At 45.2% G+C, this 17,798-nt stretch overlaps 1 long non-coding RNA gene across 1 annotated transcript; it reads left to right on the top strand.

The window, feature by feature from the left end:
* The first annotated feature begins 8,779 nt into the window (after positions 1-8,779).
* On the top strand, positions 8,780-17,202 carry LOC118500610. Its single transcript, XR_004903184.1, has 2 exons — positions 8,780-9,880; positions 16,800-17,202. It is a non-coding gene; the product is annotated as an uncharacterized LOC118500610 (long non-coding RNA).
* The last annotated feature ends 596 nt before the right edge of the window (positions 17,203-17,798 follow it).

The raw sequence follows: 17,798 nt of genomic DNA, 5'->3' as shown, positions 1-17,798 counted from the left end.
GCCAAAAGAAGAGAAAGAGCAAGAAGTTGGAAATCTGTTTGAAAAAATAATGGAAAAAACTTCCCTAATTTGGTGAAGTGAATAGACATGCAAGTCCAGGAAGCACAGAGAGTCCCAAATAAGATGGATGCAAAGAGGCCCACCCTAAGACACATCATAATTAAAATGCCAAAGTTTCAAGGTAAAGAGAGAATCTTAAAAGCAGCAAGAGAAAAGCAGTTAGTTACCTACAGGGGAGTTCCCATAAGACTGTCAGCTGATTTCACAAAAGAAATTTTGCAGGCTAGAAGGGATTGGCAAAAAATATTCAAAGTTGTGAAAAGCAGGGACCTACAGCCAAGATTGCTCTACCCAGTAAAGCTATCATTTAGAATTGAAGGGCAGATAAAGAGCTTCCCATACAAAAATAAACTAAAAGAGTTCACCATCACCAAACCATTATTATCTGAAATGTTAAAGGGGTTTATTTAAGAAAAGAAAAAGATCAAAACTATGGACAATAAAGTGGCAATAAATATATATCTATCAACAATTGAATTTAAAAAATAAACTAAGCAAACAAGAACAGAGACAGAATCATGGATCTGAAGAATGTTTTTATGGTTGCCAGGTGGGAGGAGGATTTGGGGAATATGTGTAGAGGTTAGAGGATTAAGAAGTACAAATAGGTAGTTATGGAATAACCATGAGGATATACAGTATAGGAAATGGAGTGGCCAAAGAACTTATACACATGACCCATGGACATGAACAATGGTGGGGGGACTGCCTGAGGGAGTGGGGGGTGCTGGGTAGAAGGCGACAAAGGAGGAAAAATTGGGACAACTGTAACAGCGTAATCAATAAAATATAATTTAAAAAAACATACCGCTCATACATCCTCTTCATGTCAGATTCACTTCCACAGATCACATTCTCCACGAGGTTAGGGACCTGGCTGTTGGCAGCTTCATGTTCCTATCCTTACAGTTCTGCAAATGGAGACAAAAGAGCTGCAGTTAGAAAAAAAGCTCTAGAGAAGCACTCTGAGTGATCCCGTTTGAACCCATGCTCACCCCTTGACAAATTGCTGTCGGGAGATGGCAGCTCCCAATTAGAGGGGAAACAACTCTTCCCAATATATGAGGGTATCACAGCATGACTCTTGGGAGAAAGCACTGTGAGCTGGGAACCCACCCTAATTTACATCTACTAAAGTCACTAGCATTTCCGGAGCATCTCCGTACCCAACCCATGTTAGATATTTTCATGCCCACAGTCCTAGAATAACTCTATGAGGTGGATCTCATTACTCCCATTGTGCAGATGAGTAAACTGAGCTTCAAAGAGGGTAAGTAATAGCCCCAAAGTCCCAGAGAGTTAGAGAGCCCAATATACTACTTAGTCCCACCCTCCTCTCTGTACAAATGAAGAAACTGCATCACCAAGAGGGTATGGACTTGCCTGAGGCCACAGAATAGGTCAGTAGATAGTCTGGAACTGGAATTCAAGAGCATTTAGCCACAGGACATTGTAGATATGGAAGAGGCAACTTTGGAGTTTCTCTCAATAGCTGAAGAGCTCCTCATCCCTTCTCTATCTCATAGATAAGGAAACAGGTACTCCAGCACTGAGGTGGCTTGCCCCAGGGTGCACGACTGGGAAGTAGCTTGAACCCAATGTGCAGATGGCTGCCCTCTCATCATGGAGTCCCATTACCTTTAAAGGGTTTTGGGTACCTTTTCCTCCCCAAGCTTCACGGCCACAAACCCTCATCACCTTACATGCCCCATCCTCTCAAAGAGCTCTCCAAGGCTCCACAGTCAGATCACCCTCATCATGCCTTCACTTTCTTTTCAGCCTTTATCACAGTGCAGTTCTCAGTTCTGGGGGGGACTGTCTACCTAAGGCCTGCCTCTACCCTAAGTTCCCTGAGGGTAGGGGTTTTATCTTTTTCACTGTTCTATCCCCACTTGCTCATTCACTCAACAAATATTTATTGAGTGCCCACTACATGACAGCCACTAGTAGGTGTTAGGGATACAAAGAGTATAGGAATGGCAAAAATTCCTGCCCTTTCTTCGAGCTTACCTCCTAGCATGGAAAGACAGGCAATAAGAAAATCTTATAGTCTTTGAGGATAATAAGTATGATGAATAGAAACAAGTAGGGGAAGATAATAGAGAAGGTTGGGGTACAATTTTATATAGAGAGGACAGGAAGGGGCCTGAAAGAATGGGAGGGGACAATTTAGGTACATGTGGGAAGTACATTCCAGGCAGAGGGAACAGTAAATATAAAGTGCAGAGGCAGGGGGGTCCCTGGCACTTTTCAGGAACAGCAAGGAGGCCAGTGTGCTGGGGCGGAGTGAGGAAAGGGCAGCACAGAGTCACACAGGATACTGGAGAGGCTTGGCCTTCCCTTTGATCTGGGAGGCCACTGGAGAGGGATGAGGCAGGAACATGATCTGATTTAGGTTTGAAAAGGACCACTCTGGCTACTGTGGTAAGAATTGATGTTTCTGACACACATTAGAGAATTAAGAGGTATTTTTGAATGAATTAATAGAGCAAGAGTGAGGGGGAAGAGAGAAAGGAGTCACTATCGAGGGGAGAAGCTGGAGAGGCAAACCCAGAGGACACTTCTAACCTTGACATTCAGTGATTCTAAGTCCAGTTATAAGGAAGTGAAAGGTAATAGATGTCTGATGAGCTGAGTGTGAACCTTTTGGCTATCTCAGTAAATGTTCCAGAGGTCAGAACACCTCTTGTAGGCCAACACTGGATGGCTTCAGGAGAACCTATGAGCTGTGGCTTTCCATAGGCCAGGGAAAGCCGGTGTCCCCTTACCTCTCCTCCTGGACTTTAGCTCAGGCATTGCACTCCTGTGTCCTCCTGTAGGTCCTCCATCCTACCCTCAGAAATGGCAGGCCTTCCTGATATATCTGGTCCACCTCCTTAGGCAGCACCAATGACAGAAGAGGCCCAGGGATGCAGGCCTGCTAGGAAACACTGTCAGTGGAGCGTTTGGAGCACTGTTTGGCGGGGGCCAGGAGGCTGTCCAGAGTGGCAGACTCTCTGTGGGCAAAGTCCTGGATTCCAGGGAGCCAGAGCCAAGGAAGGCCAGGAATTCCTCACTTTAATTTTGCCTCTAATTCCTCCCAGAAATGAGGCGTGTCAGCCATCACATTCTCGGGTTTTTATGAGGCGATTATGGTGATTACTATATGTTGTTTTCAAAGGGGCAATTAAGTGGAGAAACCAGACACCATTTTCATTTCTCATTAAGTGATTAGGGTTTGTTTGGCAAATCCCAACATCTGTGGCTGGAGGCGAGCTCTGCTGAGTTTGACTTGGGCAATGCATAGCCTCTATACACATTAAGCATCCAGCACTTCCCTTCTTCCCTGCCTTCTCCTAGCCTGAAGGAATTGGGAGGAATCCTTTCATTGTACAGATGATGAAACTGAAGTACACAATGGGGAAATGGTCGCCAATACTGCGTCACTAGCAAGCAGTAGCACCAGGTTCTGCCTCTCAGAGCAAGATGCCAGCCATTACACTATGCTTCCTATGGAAAGAGGGAGCTTCCAATAAACTTGTTCCCACTGAGGCCCCTTGGCTTCTGGAAGGAGCAGTGAAGACTCCTTCTTTAGCACAGAATTATTTTTCACCTGATTCTTCTTTCTCTTAGGACAGCTACCATAGCAACAAGTGCAATGTATAGCAGACATTGTTTGTTGTCCACCCAACAGTCATTCCCAGCCTCCTTTCCTTTGGCGTTCCTCTCTCTAAAGAGATTGTACCCAGGAGAGGCTGCCTGACCCCAGTCTGGCCAATGAAATACATGGGGGATTCTGCTGAAAGACTTCTGGGTAAGATTTTCCTCCCCTTTCAAGTTACTCAAGGGGAGAGCCTTTGCTTCAAACCTACTCCCTCACTTATGCTTTTAAATGCTTTTTAGAAGACTTTATTTATTTATTTTTAGAGAGAGGAAATGGGAGAGAGAAAAAGAAGGAGAGAAACATTGAGGAAAAATATCAATCGATAGGTTGCCTCTTGCAGATCCCTAACTAGGAAACTAGCATGCAACCCAAGCATGCGCCCTGACTGGGAATTGAACTGGTGACCTTTTGGTCTGCAGGACAACACCCAACCCACTGAGCCACATCAATCAGGGCATCTCACTTCTGCTTTTAGATGTGGTCATTTATAATGATGCTTGGTGCTGAGGTAGTCATTTTGTAACTTGAAGCAACATACCAGAGGAAGAAAGCCACCTGTTCCAATTATCTATTGCAATGTAACAAATTGCCCCCAAAATTCAGTATCATAAAACAACAACTTATTACTATCTGTCACCATTCTGTAGGTTGGCTGGGCTCAACTTGATGATTCTTTCTTAAGGTCTCTTATATGGTTATAGTGTGATAGAGGCTGGGGCAGAAGTCATCTAAAGGCTTGACTGGGCTGGGCGTTCTGGGTGGCTCACTCACAGAGCTGGCAGTGGGTGTCAGATGGCCAGAGGAGCTCAGCTAGGGCTCCTGATCAGGATACCTCACGTGGCCTGTCCCTGTGGCCTGGGTGTCCTACAGCATGGTAGTAGGTTTTTCAGAGCACATGCATAGGCACTGAGCATTTGAAAATGTCCAGACAAATGCTACCAGGCTTATGACTTAACCTTGAAAGTTCAAAATGTCATTTCCATCACATTTTATTGGTTACACAAGTCACCAAGGCCAGCCCAGATTCAAGGGAAAGGGAATCAAGCTCTGCCTCTTGATGACTCAATGGGAAGGTCACATTGTAAAAGAGCAAGTAGCAAGGGAAACACTGTTCCATCCATCTCTGGAAAAGGCACTCCGCCATACCCACACCCTGAGGGTGATGATGAGGTGACATGGACCTTGTTATCTATGGGCCACTGTGCAGTTCTAGGACTGCTCCGTCTGGACTTCTTAAGTAAATACATAATGTTCTAAAGGGTTAAACAATTATGAGTTGGACTTTCTGTCAAAGACTTTCTGGAGGAGATAGGACTTAAACTGAACATTTCAAGACCACTTAAAATTCCTAGACTGTGGCATCAGCTGCACCTAGCCTAGGTTTGAGTTCTGGCTCAGCAGTTACTGCTAGCTGTGTGACTCTGAACAAGCTGGCCTCTCTGAGCTTCACTTTCCTCATTTACCAAATAGGAATAATAATACCTGCCTCTAAGGTTGTTCTGAGGATTAAATGAGATGAGTTTAGCATGAGACCTAAAACATATAAGTGGTCTGTAATCTTGTTTATCACCATTGTTCTATCACATTATTGAGATAAGGAAGAGGAACCCACCTTGATCTGTCTGATTCCCAAGGTCGTGGCTGGAACCATCAAGGAGAAGTGTCAGGAGGGCATTTTGAGAGGGACACAGCTGCCTCTGGTTGGGCCCACATTCATTTCTGGGGTCACACGCAGACCTGAGGGGCCCCATGAGAGAGGCTACAGAGGAGCTTTGGCCCTGGGAGGAGCTGGACTGTTCTTTACAGCTCAGCAATGGGAGAAAAGCGAGCCTGGAATTTGAGAGCTGATGAGAGGAGCCTAGTTGGGACTTGGGGCAATCAGCTTAGAGCAGTCAGTGAGGCTCCAAACCTTCTCCTATGGAAACCTGACCGAGGTTGGGAGGGGGTGGGGCGGGGTGGGTGGGGACAGGGGAACAGTCCTCTGCAGGGAGGGTGATTAATTCTTACCATTTCCCCCAGGACTTTCCAGTGTTGGCACTGAAAAAAATCTCACATTCTGGGAAGACCCTCAGTAGTGCGCACACCAGGATGGTTGGTCAGATCCTGTTGACTGGGGATCTTCTCAGTGGAGCTCTTCAGGACTCTGGGACACCAGGTGAGCCCATCTCAGAACTATCACCCAGGTCCAGTAGGTCCGTCCCATAGAGGCCTGGGATGCAGAGCCACATCCAGGGTAAACAGTGCTTACAGTATCATAGGCCAGGGACAACCACACCCCTCCAGCAATCAAAGGCTTCGGGTCCAGGTCTGGGGACAGAGGGTATAGTATGGGGTAGCAGCAGCCTCTCTCCATCCTCGGCTGGCCTGTCTCAGCCAGGAGAGCCACTCTTGTGTGACTACCACCAATGAATAACAAGGGATCATTCTAAGGGCTTAAAACATGTAAGGACCATGCTCATTCCTGAGATATAGCTTTCCCAAACCAAGTCCTAGAACTGAAATTTCACTATTTATTCTTTACTTCTCAGTTTTTAACCAACAGGGACTAGGTTCACAGAAGTCCTCGTATGACATGCAGCCCCAGAGTTAAGGAGTCTCCAGCCCTTTCTGGAGGAGACGAGAGCCGTGACAGGTGAAGAAGAGGGGCCTGGGGCTAGGGGAGGAGGGAGCAAACACAGCAGTCCTGAGACACACTTTGAGGATGTCACAACCGGGCCACTGTGGTAATGAGAGGGACAGAGGAAGGAGCTTAGGCGGACATGTCACAGGAGATGATAAATTGGGAGCCTTCCAAAATGACTGTTGAGGAATTAAAGGGATCATAAACTCACAACCATCAAGATAATGGGTGAAATAACCTCAGTAGGCAAGATGTTACAACAAATTTCAGGACAATTGAAAGCAGATGGGGCTGTGGTGACAGATGCAGTGGGCAGAGAAAGCCCCACGTAGTGTGTGCATAGGGAGGAAGGCAGAGCCAAGAGAGGAAGCTGGGGAGAACCAGCCATACACAGAGCTTAAACACAGGGATAACCAAAAATCTGTCTGCTGGACAGTCGCTCCCCTGGCCACAGAGCACCAAGAGCCCAGGGTCTGCTGTCCAAGTGAGAGATCAAGGGTTTTCTGGAGAAATCGAATGTCCTCAGAAGGAAGACCTTCATGTTCTGGCATTGGGGTGGGAGGGGGAAGGAAGTTCTGTGCTAGAGTGAAGCCTTGTCAACCTGAGGCATACTAGCTAATTAACAAGCTTTAGAGTTCTCCATTCTTAGGTATGAATGGACAAAGACTACCAAACACTTGAGGAAAGCCTCCAACTGAAAGAAAGTAAGACAAACAAATAAAATGACCTCAGAGGAAATAGAAAAAGTGCAAAAAAAAAAAACCACCCCAACCCCAAAAAGAACTAAAAAAATTTTTTTTATATTCTAATAGTATCCTCACAGTGATTCGAGGAGGTATTGTATCAATAAAAACTGGATGCTATCAAGAAAAAAAGAAACAACCACAAAACAAGAAAGGGCTCTTGAAAATGTTTATATACACACACGTGTGTGTGTGTGTGTGGTCTGTCCAGAAGGTATTCAGTCATGTATTATGAAAAAGAGAGACATTTATTGAAGAAGATACAAGATACAAGAAACATTGTACATAGGACAATGATGCCTCAGTGCCCTTAAAAGTAGGCACCTTGGGACCTCACAGCTCTCCCAATTGTCACCAGCTGCCCTGTCATATTTTCCTGAATCTTTTCGACAGTCTGAAATCTCTTCCCTTTCAAAGGTGATTTTCATTTTGGGAAAAGCCAGAAGTCTCAGGGCACCAAATCTGGGCTGTAGGGAGGCTGAGTCATCTGGGTGATGTGATGTTTTGCCAAAAAACTCTGCAACAAGACATGACACATGAGTGGGTATGTTGTGATGAAGCTGCCAATCAATCACCAGTTGCCCACAGCTGCGGCCTTCTGAATCATCTGAATAGTTTCTGCAGAGGAATGTTCAAGCTTAATGCAAAATCTGACATGGATTTGTTGCTCTACTCACTCAGTCATTTTGAATGTGGTGGCCACGCAGTACACATGCTCACTCATCGGCATCTACTGTCCCCACTGACTAGGACAATGAACGTCATTTTTCACACATGTGCATTCCAGGCCACTCTCCTGGGCTACCAGGTTACATGGATGCAGTGCAAACTCTTCTTAGTTATATTAATGATGGCTGGACTTTTTCCAGACAGACCTCGTGTGTGTGTGTGTGTGTGTGTGTGTGTACGCATGCTTTAAAAATAATAGAGGTTTAAAACATAAAAATAATTACTTTAAAAATAATAGAATGTTTTCAAGTTAAGAAAATTTCTTGGAGAGTGAAAAAATGATGGTGAGGCAGAAAATGTAAGAGACAATGTAAAAGACATAAAGGAAGCTAAAAATCCAACAGATAGGAATTCCAGCAAAAACAGATTAACATGGAGATTTAAATGTCACATAAGAAATTCCCCGTGAACAAAATTTATAAAGTCTCCATATTAAAAGAGTTCAATATGTGCCCCCAAAATGAATGAAAATATGACCCCCACTCAAGCACAATTATCCTGAGATTTTTGAACTCGGGGGCAAAGAAAAGATCTAAAATCTTTCAGAGGGGAGTGGAATGTCTTCAGAATTCTCAGCAGCGACGCTGGACACTAGAAGTCACTGGAGAAATGCTTCAAGGTGCTGAGGGCACATGGCTTTCAACCCAGACTTCCACGTAGGCTGAGCCATCCATTACGAGGATATAATAAAGACGTGGGAGACGTACAAGCTCAGAAGGTTCACGGCCCATGCACCCTTCTTTAGGTGGTTACGTGGAGGGGATGCTCTGGACAGATATGGAAACAAAGCATGAAAGAGCAAAAAACCTGAGCTAACAAAAGAGAGAACCCCGTGCAGAAACCTGTGAAAGGAAGTCAGGATGACAGGGGTCCGGCAGGCTTGGATAGCAGCAGGCCAGATGGCAGTGGGTCAGCGGGCCAGGAAGGAGGTCTCTGGAGAGAAAGGGGACAGCATTAAGGAAAAACCGAATAAACACGGGGGAAGGATAAACGCACTTAGGAACTGAAGGAAAGAAAAAATGGTGTAAGAAAGGAAATGCAATCTATTATCTATCATCTCTATAGTGGATGATACTAACACAATTACACAAAAAACACGATGTATTAGTTTCTAACTTTTTGGGTTCATCTACAGACAAAGCACAGACGACTTGATTGTCCAGCTGGTGACAAAAAGGAAGTCAGACATTCCAAGCAGGAGGAAAATTCTATCTGCCTTTGTTATCTGGAAAGTGGAGGGGACACGCGGAAAGGACCTGAGCCCCACCTCTACTGCCAAGAGTGCCCCAGTCACTTCAGTGGCCTGGGACACATGGCTCCCCTCCTTCAGTATGAACAGACACCACCAGCAGCGGGATCATCAGCTCTGCAATCCCAAGGAAGCCAACAGTGTGGATGAAGCTGGAAGTAGATTCTTTCCTAAGCCTCCAGATGAGAGCCAGGCCGAGCTGATATCTGCATTTCAGCTTTGTGATGCTGGGAGCAGAGAACTCAAGACTTCTGACCTACACAACTGTGAGGTAACTAACACGTGGATGTTGTTTAAAGTCGCAAAGTTTGCGATGACTTGTTATACAACAGAAAACTAATACACCTGGCATGTCTTTCCCCTCCCAGTCTGCCCCCAAACTCTTATTTTGTTTAGGTCACAAGAAGTGTTCTGGCCTAGTGGTTAATCTCTCGGACTGCAGACAGGCAGACCTGGCTCAGAATTTTTCCTGTGAGGATTAGCAGTCACGAACACAGCAAACATCCAACAAACAGAACTGTAATTATTGCTCTTATTCATTCCTTGAGTCTCTGTTCTGCACTCATTCCCTCAGTACATGTTTCCCCGCCTCCCTGTCTCTCCCCTCTGGAAATTTCATCACGCCCTCCCCTGTACTTTGTGCTTGCTGTGCTAGTGCATGCTGTCCTGGTTAAATGCCCTCACCAGACTGCTAGCTTGTCGAAGGGCAGAAGCCTTGTCTGCTCAGAGCCTGCCATGGCCCCTGTCATGAAGAAGCTCGGAGAATGTTTATGAGGAAGGAGCACAGAGGAACCTTCTAGAAGTCTGAGCCACCCAGTGAAGACTGCTCAGGGAGGGTGAGTTCTCTGTTCCTAGGGTAGCTACCTGTCAAGGATGCTGAAAGAGATCAACTTTGTGACATCTTGGGTCTTTCTAGCCCCAAGCTTGTGTTCTGAAGCCAGGATTTGCTTCACAGGACCACACAGGAAAAAGCTGGGAGGCAGGGGCTGAAGGCGAGAGGCCTGTCCAGCTGGGGTTAGTGGGGAAGGCAGAGTCCAGTGCTCAGCTGGGCACTGATTTGTTCACTCAGTAGTTTTAAAGTTGTTAACTTTTGCAGTCCATCATTGGGAGGTGCTGAAAGAGAATTGAAAAATAGGTGGGATTTTGACAGCTGCTCCTGGAAGAAAAGCTTCGTGCAGGAGCCACATTAGGATCAAGACCTGACAGATCCAGTTTTACAAGGAGATGTCTCAAGACTGAGCAGGGGCTTTGAATTATGCATTCAGCTAGGAGGGAGGAGGGATGCGGAGTTGTTGTTTCAGTGGTTTGGGAGAGAGAAGAGGTGAGAATGAGTACAGTGGGTGCTAGAAGGCTGGGGCTGGGAGAAAAGAGCCTTCCGGTTCTGTGCAGGGATCTCGGACCGGAAAGTGCACTTTTGTGTGTGAAAACAATCCACCCGCCTGCAGAGGCAGCGAAAGGTGAATGCAGGGTGGATCCTGGGCGCCCCTTGGTGGCCACAATGAGTAACTACACCTGAACCACACAGACAAACAGTGCCCAGCTGACTTGAATGCTTCACTTACCTCAGGGCTGGAGGATCCCCTCTCCCACCCAGGAGACCCACTTGTTGCAGTAAAAATGATTTTTGAGAATGCATGTGCCTGTGGCCGTGGGGTGTGTTACCCAACTGTGTAAGTACACATGTATGCGAGTGTATGAATGTGAATTTGGGTGTGTATGAGAGTATGCATGTTGTTGCCAGTGATTGGGCACACGTGTACGAGGTGTTAGTATGCACACGTGCATGTGTGTACTAGGTGTTAGTATGCAAGGATGGGATTGTGAGCACTGGTGCCAAAATGTGCATCTGTATGTTTACATGTGTTATGTATCTACTGGTGTGATTGCTTGTGTCTGAGTGCATGTGTGCTCATGTAACTTTTGGGGCCTTGGCTTTCTTTTCTGTTACATATTGAAATAGTTAAGCATCATAATCTTATTGTTTGTTTAAAGTTTGCTCTTGGATGCTGGCCTGTTCCAGAATAACTAGCAGATGCGAAAAGCATCCATTATGTATTTTTGCAATTAGCCGAAAACCCCAAAACTTTTCTTAAATAACAGACACAATTCTGTGGGTTGCTTATTGCTGGGAGCCACCTCCTTTCCCCAGCTTGCCCGAGCCGGCCCTGGGCCCAGTCCCACCCAGGCCAAGCCAGGGACGGTTTGCAAACTGTCCTCAGTGGGATGGAAAAAACATTAAGGGTTCAGAATAGAACTCAAGGGATAGCTTACAATGAAGAAGAGACAGAGAATAAAGAGGGGGAGGCAGAGCAGCCTCCAAAATCTGAGACGCCTTTGTCCAACTGACTCATCCAGCCTTGCAGTTACCCAGCATTCTAGTCTGGACCCAGCTAAACAGACACGATAAACCCCCAGTCCTTTACCTGTTATTAAATCTATGTTCCCACCTTTTCTTTGCATGCTCCTACTCCCACTGTTCAGTACATGGACAGCACTGAACATGGATCCCCTCCACATACCTGGGTCTCCCTGTCTGTCACTCATCCTCACTGCCCTCCTTTTGCCAGTGCTATTTTCCTCTCCCAGAATACACTGCTCCTCTCAGCCAGTACAAACCAGGCACCCCCTGACCACCGGCAAACTTTGTTCAGAGTACCTGTCCCAGGCACTGGGGAGGGCACCCGGGAAGCAAAAGCAGAAGCTTAAGGAAAGTTCTCAGTGTTTGGGTCCCTATGGGAAGGCACAGACTCTCACAATGTTCCTTAGCCTTTCCTCCCACTATTCTGCATCCTGACTTATAAGAGGGCCTAGACCCAGCAGGGTGCCCAACCCATAGCCCAGGATGGCTATGAATGTGGCCCAACACAAAATCACTTAAATTTACTTAAAACCTTTTTTTTGTTCATCAGTTCTCATCAGTGTTTGTGTATTTAATGTGTGGCCCAAGACAACTCTTCTTTCAGTGTGGCCCAGAGATACAAAAGGTTGGACACCCCAAGAATGTGGCTAGGGATCCAGGTGGACTTCAGACTTGGAGAGCAACAACTTGAACAGGATGGTCCCAAACCACGGAATCTCGGGGCTCGAAGACTCCAAAGCACCCTGCCAAGTAGGTACCCAGGCTCTGCTGGCACACCTCGTGACAGGGAGCTCATCATGTCCTCAAGCAGCCCAGGTGGCTGCTGGGCAGCTCTAACTTTAAAAGGTCTTCCTTGCATTGTTTCCCCTGCCCTGGCTCTGCCCCCCGGCCAACACAGACCACATCTACTCCATCTCCCATCAGAGGTCTGGAGACCAATGGTGGACTCTCCTCCTCTTTTAAGGCCATGGCAACTGCTAAGTTAGATGAAGTCAGCCCTACTATGTCACATGGGTACTCACTGACAACTTCTTGAGTGCGAGAACATTTGTGATCTCCTTGCAGTAGTTCTCCCTGCTCAACCCATGAGCTTCCAGGATGGCAGACTAGGCAAGAAGTCTGGTTAGTGAGCTTTCCTGTGTGTTGTTACCAAGTCATCAAACACTAAGGACCTATTAACTCTAGGCAAGAAGACTCAGTCCTTTGCCCACAAAGATGTGAGGCTACAAGTCTCCAAGTACCTGCTCTGGTTACTTTGTTTAGTACAGTGGTCTTCAAAGTATCAATATCAGCATCACCTGGAATTTTCTAAGATGTAAATTCTTGGGCCACACCCAGGATCTACAGAGCCAGAAACTCTGGGGTTGAGTGCAGCAACCTGGGTTTAACAAGCCCTTCAAATGACTTGTATATACTGGAAAGCTTGGGAATCACTGTTTTAGATTCACCTGGGGAACCTTTAAGTTAGAATTTCTGGGGGTGGGGCATTGGTCTATTTTTTTCTTAATATGGTTTAAAATACATGCTCGGCATACTGAATGCACTGTCCCTGGAGCCTCGCAAGATCTCCCTTTGCTTTCCAAGTCCTTGTTAGGAATGACGGAGGTAGAAGCATGCTGGTGTGAGGAATAGAGCTGGGAGACAGGAGCGCTGATGCTAAGCCTCGTTCTCTTACTAATTACCTGAAGGGCTTTGAGGACACGCTCCTTCTTTTAAGATCCAATAAAATGTATAGACAATGTATTAGCAATAAAATGTATTAATAGTCTATTCTGTGCCAGGTCATTAACAGAATACAGATCTGCAACGACGATCTCTAAAACCTTTCTCCCAAAGACTCTTATTGATCAAGAACTGCAATGCTAACCTCACTTTATTCTTCCCCAATTCAATAAATACAGTCAGGGAAAGTGCTGAGCATGCACTGTGGTCTTAGAAGGCTTCCAGTAGAAATGTACACTAAGGGGTTTCAGATCTGTAACATGGACCAGAAACTGTCTGCACAAAGCAGAGATTTTCCATGTCATAACACAGTAACATTAAAATAGAGGAAGCACAATAAGTCAAAAATCGATCAGCTAGATTGAACTATGGATGGCTGGACGAGATTTTCACCAAAACTTTATTTTCTGGTCCGTCTTCCCTTGCTTCCAAGATACTCACACTTCAACTTTCTACGACTTGTGTGCTAAAGTAGAGGGAGAGCCCTTGGCTGATGTGGCTCAGCTGGTTGGAGCATCGGCCTGTAACTGAAAGGTTGTGGGTTTGATTTCCGGTCAGGGCATGTGCCTAGATAGCCAGTTGGATCCTGGTTGGTCCGGGCACGTATGGGAGGCAACCAGTCCATGCTTCCCTCTCACACGCCTCTCTCTCCCTTCTTCTCTCTCTAAAAAGCAATGAAAAAAAAAATGTCCTTGGTTGAGGACAAAAAAAAAAAAAAAAAAGGAGGAGGAGGCTGACAGGGTCAAAAACTCATCTCTCCTCCCAACCCCAGTACTTTATGATTATCAGCTTCCAATCTTCAGGGTGAATGGAAACAGAATCCTAAGGGGACTGCAAATGGACCCAACTGGGACCCAAAGTTCAGTGACACAAATTATAGCTACTGCAGTGACAGCCAAAAAATAGTTTTTCTTTTGTTTACTTTTTCAACAAATATGTACTGATTGCCTATTACATGCAGGCACTGGGAAAAAGAAATAAAGACGTTTTTGCTGCCCTGGCACTTATAATCTAGCAGGGAAAGCAATAAGCAAGCAAAGTAACTTCACAAATTGCACACATGTGGAACAGAAAATAGGTGAGTTAATAGGCCAGCATGATGGGACATTAGAAGTCACCTAAAATTGGCCTTTATTACAGGCAGTCAGCAAGGGCTGTTAGAAAAGCAGGAGACAGACCTGGGTTCCAGTTCTAGATTTGCAACTAACTAGCAGTCAAGGCCTTTAATTTAAACACAGAATGCTTAGAATCAAGGCGTACTTCATTTGGCTGGAGTATGCAGATAGGCCAACTGACTTGAATTCCTTGGACCTCAGTTTAATCATCCACGAAACAGGAGAATTACCATATTAACCCACCTTGTTGGGGAAACTAACAGATTACAGAGGTAAAAGAGTCTGCATAAAAGCATTACAAGTACTATATAGAAACACAATACAGTTAAGAAACCATTAGATTTGAGCTGGTAAGCACGTTGAGGGCAAGGGTTGTATATGACTGATTGTTGAATCCCTAATAAATCACTCACACTTTGAATGAAAGGCCAGCCAATTTTTTGTGTGACTGCATTATTTCAGTGCTAGTGCCATCTCCCGATCTAGTGACAGACATATTGCCAAAGGAATACACAGATTTCTTGTAACAAACTCTCTGGTCTCAGTCACAGGGTTAGCACCTCTGAAATTCGCTTGCTAGGGTGACCAGTCAGCTAAATTAAGATGCTGATCTTGCATGAATGTAATTACAGACTGTAATAATGCCTCCTCTACCTATTATGCATCTAGCTATTATTTCGGCAATTGGCCAAAATCTGTGTATTGTCATATAAAACAATGATTTAGTCGATGACTGTAAATTAAACAGCTACTTCCTTAAGTCAAATACACTATCCTAAACTCAGAAATAGCTATTGAATAACTCAAACCATAAGGACCAATGAAAGTAGATGGTGTTAAGGAGTCACATTCCTGAAATCTATTTTCACCAACTAAATACTTATGGGGTGAAATGGGAATGTGGTCTATGATCATGAAGACTTTCGGGCAGGTTAAGAAATGGTGTTTGGTGGGAGTGATTATGGGTAGAATTAAAGTAAGCTCTTCCAAAAGCCCTATGTATGAAGTAGAACTGGACTGAACCAACTCTTGCTTTTCTATTCAAATGCCTTTACTTTCTCTACCCTCATCCTGTCCCATCCCATCCCCTAAACTTCTGAAGCTTCCACGGGCACACAGTAGCAGCAGCTGCCAGCACTGATCCAGACCAAAGTGAAGACCCTCAACAGAGGAAGAAATAGAGAGTCTCTGCTTTCTGACACATTTGACACCAGTGGTATTTCAATGCAGCTATTTTAACTTGGTTGTTTTGATGTGGAAACATTTTGACCCAATCTGAAAGCCATTAAACTTGAGCATTTCCCTCCAAATAATGTGTCCACCTTGACCACTGTCCCAGTAGAGGACAGGATAGCGGTATTGCCTACTATGCACGTTACCTGGTAATTAAAAAGCAAAAAGGTCTCCATTTTGACAAGTGCATTGGGATGCAGCCTCATCACCATAGATACTCTGGTCCTTGAAAAACGTTTCATTCAGTATCATTTATTTATAATGCTGGAACATGACTCTTGTTTTTATCACTTAGCCTATGTTAAAATTGATTTCATTATATATCATTTCACTTAAAGTTATGTGAGGACTTACTGTTTAGAACTAATGAAAAACCTAGGGTGAGCCATGCGCAACAGCCCCGTGCTTCCCTGTGCTTCCAGGTATGAACTGCTACACTCACTCAATGCCTTTCACCTCTGGCTCTGGAAGCCCTTGGAGCCAGGTGGCTATGAGAGGGCCAGTTCCACCTGGAGTCTTCAAAGGACTACAAGTGTCTACAAGCTAGCAAGGAAACTTATTCAATTGAGGGCTTTTCTTGAAAGTCCATCTTCAGTCCACTGTATCAATTCTCCCCCCTACCCTTAATTATTTCTAGAGAGACAGGAAAGGAGGGAGAGAGGGAAACATTGATGTGTGAGAGATGCATCGGTTGACTCTCATGCACCCCCAATGGCTGGGGTCTGTATGAGAGTCACTCCAGGCACTCTCAACCTGAAACCCAGTAACTGCAACCCAGGCATGTGCCCCCATGGGGAATCAAACCAGTGACCCTTTGGTTTGCACTCCAGTGCTCAAATCCACTGAGCCACACTAACCAGGGCTCCCTTAATTTCTTAGAAGCAGCTATTGAGAGTACATTTCTTCCAGGAAACCTTCTAACACATAGTATTGATATATGAGCATTCCTTAAAGCTCATATACATGGCTTTATTTGAATTTTACTTTGTTTTTAAATGTGGTTACTCAACCAAATGGGAATACATATGCTATTTATATAGTATGCTGCTTAGCTGCTTGATTCTGCCATGCAGAAGACAGCTCTTAAAGTTTGCTTCCATGATCTACCTGTAGGGTGGAATGCAGTGGTACCCCTGCAGATGCTTTCCCTCTGGTTGGTTAAGGCACCAAAGGCCAGTGTTAGGAAGTTGCATAGTTACCTGAAAATGTATCATAAGTAGCAAACAATTTTCTGTGACAGAAAGAACCACACTTGGGGAAGGGTTGATCTGTAACCTTATCTCCCTAAATAGGAGAAAGTAATTAAGCCCTCTTCTCCTACACCAGGGCCTTATGAGGACGCAGTCATGGAAGAAAAGCTTCTTTGGAAAAGAGGGACTCAAGAGAAGCAGGCTCTGCTCTAATGAATGGGGACAGCAGGGATCCCATCAGGTTTGAGCAGAACAGCCTGCAGTCAGTATGGCTGACACTGGGTATAGGGTGGTAGCCAAAAATTCAGCTTTGTCCTTCGGCTCTCAGTGGGAAAGATGGTGACCTGCAGAACCTGACCGAGGTGCAGACTACCGTCACAATCACAACCACCACACCCATTCAAAGGAAAGCAGGCCTGGATCCAAGAGAGTTCTTACACTGGAATCTGTGATGAGGGAAAGAAGGGATAGGAGATTAGAACCATTTTTAGCTTTTTCCTTTTTTACATAATAAATAAGCTTCATTTCTTTCTTTCATTAAAAAAAATACTGAGACTGAAGGACTACTTACTTTAGCTGAAGTATGCATGTAGGCTAGGGAGAAGTGAAGGAGACTACATAAGAATGACTGAGATTAGCCAACATAAGACATCTGAAGGTCTGTCTGCATCAGAGTGTTAGATTTTGATAGAAATTTCCTGAAAGGCAGAGAATGTGTTTGCAGCTCTACGGCCAGTGCAGTTAATATGTTTGAAGATGAAAGACGAAACCTCCAGGGAAAAGATGGCCAATACTTTCAGCCACTATTATCTACAGGGACCACTGAAATGTCAGACAACCACTTAAATTACATGGGCAAAGCCACAAAGCCACAAAAGACACCACCGCATCCTGAGACAGACACGCTGCTTTCCTGCTGCCAATTTCCCCTCAGAGAGACAAGGAATTGATGCTGCAGGCTGGTAATGGAACGGGCTACTTGTACCTCACTCCGGATTACTCTTGGAGGACTGGGATCAAGTCATGCTTTCTGCTTAATTCAAGACACCCAAACATAACACACAGAGCAGAAAATCCTCCTGGATCATGAATTCTGCTTTTGCTATGTGAGGACCCACATGCTAAATGTTCAATA

The sequence above is a fragment of the Phyllostomus discolor genome, chromosome 5, assembly GCF_004126475.2.
Source record: "Phyllostomus discolor isolate MPI-MPIP mPhyDis1 chromosome 5, mPhyDis1.pri.v3, whole genome shotgun sequence".
Classification (NCBI taxonomy): domain Eukaryota; kingdom Metazoa; phylum Chordata; class Mammalia; order Chiroptera; family Phyllostomidae; genus Phyllostomus; species Phyllostomus discolor.
This window is presented reverse-complemented; position numbering and strand designations above follow the sequence as displayed.